This window comes from Galeopterus variegatus, unplaced genomic scaffold (assembly GCF_000696425.1).
Source record: "Galeopterus variegatus unplaced genomic scaffold, G_variegatus-3.0.2 Scaffold3512, whole genome shotgun sequence".
NCBI lineage: Eukaryota > Metazoa > Chordata > Mammalia > Dermoptera > Cynocephalidae > Galeopterus > Galeopterus variegatus.
The window spans coordinates 46,074-51,161 of record NW_007729623.1 but is presented as its reverse complement, the minus strand read 5'-3'; the positions used below and the strand labels follow the sequence as shown (position 1 = coordinate 51,161).

The 5,088-nt window shown below is 42.5% G+C and overlaps 1 pseudogene; it reads right to left on the bottom strand.

Moving 5' to 3' along the window:
- Positions 1–281: 281 nt before the first annotated feature.
- LOC103600939 overlaps positions 282–5,088 on the bottom strand; it is a 28,551-nt pseudogene continuing 23,744 nt past the window's right edge.

The following is a 5,088-nucleotide window of genomic DNA, read 5'->3' as shown; positions in this document are numbered from 1 at the left end:
GGAATGCACAGCTGAAGAAGCAAGAGAAAAGGAAACTGAAAGAAAAGAAAAAGAAGAACCCCCAAGAAAATTCAGTGAAGCGCTTAGCAGAAGTTTTTGCAGATGAGCTCCTTAAAAAGCTTGAAAACATGAACTCCAACACCAGAGGTTTTCATTAATAGAGAAGAATGTTCATGGTGCATTATTTGCTTATTGAAGAAAAGAAACAAACCAAGCAAATCACCATGAACGTATTTCTGAAAAGAGTGACACCTCCTCAAGAAGAGCCTCAGGCAGGTCCTTTAGGCGGTATTCCAGAAGGAGGCATTGATATCATAGCAGATGACAGCTTCATGCATGTAACTGCCCCTGAAGACCTTTCAGTGGGGCAAGATGTGGAGGTGGAAGACAGCGATACTGATGATCCTGACCTTGTGTAGGCCTAAGCTAATGTGTGTATTTGTGTTGTAGTTTTTAAACAAAGAAATTTAAGAAGTAAAATAAAAAAATTAAAAATAGAAAAAACGCTTATAGAATAAAAAGGCCGGCCTGTGGCTCACTCGGGAGAGTGTGCTGCTGATAACACCAAGGCCACAGGTTCGGATCCCTATATAGGGATGGCCGGTTCGCTCACCTGGGACAGTGTGGTGCTGACAACACCAAGTCAGGGGTTAAGATCCCCTTACTGGTCATCTTTAAAATAAATAAATAAAGTCTACAGTGTGTGTACAGTAGTGTCCTAGACCTTCACCTTCACTCACCACTCACTCATCCAGAGCAACTTCCAGTCCTGCAAGCTCCAGTTGTGGACTATTTCTTATCTTATACTGTGTTTTTACTGTACTTTTTCTATGTTTAGATATGTTTAGATACACAAATACTATTGTATTACAATCACCTACAGTATTCAGTACAGTAACATGCTGTACAGGTTTGTAGCCTAGGAGCAATGGGCTATACCAACAGCCCAGGTATGCAGTAGGCTATACCATCTAGGTTTGTGTAAATACATTCCATAAAGTTCGAACAAGGGTGAAATCGCCTAACGATGCATTTCTCAAAAAAGTATCCCCACTGTTAAGCAATGCATGACCATATTCAATGTATGTTGTCCTGGAAGGGTGTGGCAGCGGGAAAGAGAGAATATCTGAAAAAAATACTTGTCTAGGAAAGCGCTGGAGGTCATAGTTACTAACTAGATGTTGAGAAGGAAATGAACCAAAGGTACAGCCAAGTTAACCAGGCCCGGGAGACCAAAGGAGTGACACCTGGAACGCGTGGGCAGGATGGGTGGAGCTGAAGATGAAGGGTGAAGAAGTGCATACCACAGTGACATATAGGTACACCTTGCTTTGCACAAACCTAAGATATGAAAATCCAGATTTGCTAAAACAGACTGGAGGTCAGAATCTACCTTACCAAAAAAAACTTCACAAAAGCAGTCATCACGGGACCTTTTAGCAGTGGTTCTCCACACTGGCATCACCTGGGAGCTTTTAAAAGTCCCAGCACCTAGGAGAAAGAGGGCAGTGTACCACCATCACATCCACTGATTAGCTGATGGTGACAGGGATAATAACAGAAACTACGACATTGAGTTAGGAAGATTAAGTGAGTTACATGTAGAACAGCTCAGACAGTGCCAGTCAAGTAGTAGGTGCTTTTAGTGTTAGATGCTATGTTATTATCATCAATCAAATTCCCCTCTCTACTGCTCACCAATCTGCTGAGGAAAAGCTTGCATTTCTGGATGGTTGGGAAGGGTGAAGGTGGTTTTTACTGGAGGGATGGATCCCACTCCTCCGATCTCCAAATAGGCTGAGACATTTTTCTAGCCACATACCCACTATCACAACACATTATATGTGTCTCTATCTTTATCTTTTTAGAGCTGTATACTTCCCCTACCACCCCACCACTCTTCAGATGCCATCTCTGAGAGCAGGGAAATAAAAAGGTGATCTGAAAAACTGAGAATCTTACCTTGAAATATCAAGTATGTACCCAAATAGACACTTTCATTAAACTTGACTAAATCTAATTGCCATCATTTCCTCACAACCAGCAGGTGGGTGCTCATGAAAATGATCAAATCAATTAATAGAAAAATTTTAAAGCTATATATGCTCTGCAAACAAACAAAAAATCCCAATGTCCATGCTGTACCTCAGACCAATTAAGTCAGAATCTCTAAAGATGGGGCCCAGATATCAGTAATTTTTTTTTTAAAGCTTCCCAGGTGATTTCCATGTGAGCCAAAGCTGAGAGCCCTGTGAAGAATGCTCTACCCCAGCAAAAGTCAATATTCAATTTCCAATCTGGAAATAAGCATCAAAAGCCCTCCTTAGAATGGTCTGTTAGAGGGCTGGCCCATGGCTCACGTGGGAGAGTGTGGTGCTGATAACACCAAGGCCACGGGTTCAGATCCCTATATAGGGATGGCTGGTTAGCTCACTTGGAAGAGCGTGGTGCTGACAACACCAAGCCAAGGGTTAAGATCCCCCTTACCAGTCTTAAAAAAAAAAAAAGGTCTGTTAGCCTTTGAACCAGCAATTTCACTTCTCAAAATTTATATCAAGAAAATAATGAAAGATATAAACAATTATTAATGTGGAAGGATGTTTATCATAGCATTATTTATAAGAACAGATTTTAAAAATTGTGAAAGGGAGGGCCGGATCCCTATATAGGGATGGCCGGTTAGTTCACTTGGGAGAGCGTGGTGCTGACAACACCAAGTCAAGGGTTAAGATCCCCTTACTGGTCATCTTTAAAAAAAAATAATAAATAATAAAAATAAAAATTGTGAAGGGGGCTGGCCAGTTAGCTTCAGTTGGTTAGAGCTCAGTGTTATAACACCAAGATCAAGGGTTCAAATCCCCATACCAGCCAGCCACCGAAAAAATAAAATAAAAATAAGTAATAAAAGTTATGAAGGAACCCAGAGGAAGGTCTCCTAACTGCTAGCAGTGGAGGCACAGAATAAAGTGAGGTTTCAGCTGCATCTTACAGAATGAGAGCAAGTTTGTCTGGACAAAGAGAGAGATGGCATCGAGAGCAGTCGTGACAGAGAGGAGCTTATACATGTTTTAACCCAGATTTTGGGGAGTCATTTTGTTTAAACAATGCAAGCCAGAGACTAGAAAGAACAGAAAAAAATCGGGAGGATCCTTATTCCCCCAGGACCAGGAGACCTGATTAGAGTGGTTCAGTCCCCCAAAATGGTAGATGGGAATAGGGCAGGCTAAGATACGATGCTTTTCAGACTCTACTATGCACACAAATCAGGATCTTGTTAAAATGCAGATCCTGACTGGGCAGGTCTGGGGTGGGGCCTGACATTCTGCTTTTTTAACAAGCTCCCAGGTGATGCTGATGCTGCTGGTCTTCAACCGCACTTTGAGTAGCGAGGGCCTGGAGTTAATACAAAGGAGCCAATATGACCCACCTCCCAACCCCCAGAAACGGTGTGCAAGCTAATGGAGAACCAGAACATGGTATTTTCTACGGGAAAAACAAAAAACTACACCTGTGACACCAGTGACAAGATTCTGTGTCAAGTGACAACCTGAAATTTGGAGGCCAATGGTCAAGGGCTACAGGAAATCCCAAGAATGCTACAGATACTCTGACCTGCTAAGGTGTTATCCAACCCTTGTCCCAAGGAACAAGGTCAGAAACCCTCAGCCTAGGCAATCAGCACATGCCCGATTTGATTCCTCAAAAATTTGATAAGTACCTCCCAGGCCAGGCACTGGAATACGACAAGCTCCCAGTGTAAAATCGAAGAGCTGACTCAGCATAGAAATGTTATCAAAACAAGGCCCTAGAGAGATGATGTGAGACTTTGGGGACAGTAGCAGGATAAGGCCAGACCCTGCCTAAAGCCAAGAGCTTGGTTCAGCAGGGGGAGTTTTCAGGAAAGCAACAATTGGTAAAGTAATTCAAGTCAGAGCTCTAATTTTTGGAAACTGCAACGTGTGTAATAACACCTCGTAGTGTGAAGAAATTAAAAGTGGCTGAAAATGGTAAGCTTTCACATTACTTCCAAGTGCTTTTAGCTAAACAAATGAAAGGAAGAGACTTTTTAACAGCTCCATACTTTCCTTCTTCAGGTAATCTCAAAATGATCCAGACGATCAAGTCCAGACCTGATTCCCTTTTCTTTAAAAGCTAGCCTTTGAGTAAGATACAGGTCCACATGCCAAGTTCTCTGCATCATTTCAGTAACTCAATGAAACCTAAAGAACGTGTGCATGCCCCCAGAGATGGTGCTAGGCCCTGCCTGATGAGCAGCCCTTTCCTGGGAAACTGCTGATTAAAGGCATGCCTACAGACAGCCAAGAATCTGTGCAGCCTGGGCTGTTTTCCCCAATAATGGTACCAAATAAAAAAGACAGAAACAAAACTGGATGGTAAAAATCTGTCCATGTTTCTCAAGTGGCCCTCAAGAGAAAGGGTGACTATCTGGGACTGGCACAATGAGCACCATGTGCGGGACAGTATTTCCCTATAGAGGAGGTAGCTTTTGGAGGATACCTGAGTTGCAGATGCTTTCCTAAGGGATTGTAGGTATGGGGGGGTGAAGTGTGTGCCCCAAACCAAGAGCAACTGATACCTTTGGGGAGGGGTGTAGAATACAGTGAGTTCTATCAGGGGCACTTTTACTTTACTAGTATCATTTGAATTTTTTTATAACAAGAATATACATATTCAAACATTACTTCCATAATTAAAAACAAATTTTTTAAATGCATGAACAAATCAAAACAATTCCATAGCTCCCTTTGCATTTATCCCTTATTCAAACAAACCTAATTCAGTTTGCCAAGAAGACCTTCTGGCAGGAAGAGAATACACTGAGCATTCCAGTCCACTTGGAGGTATGTTTCGTGGTAAAAATAAATAAATAAACTGCTTTGCAGGACACCATCTCTGGTGAGTTTGGTCCCTCTGCTCCCAATCTCTCCTCCTCCTGAACAGATCCCTCTCACTCTGCCACCAGAGGGGTCTTTCAGAAATGCACCTCACCGATACCCTCCCCTGCACAAGGATAAATATCTACACGCCTTGCCAGGACATAAGCAGACCTGCGTGCTCCAGTTGGTT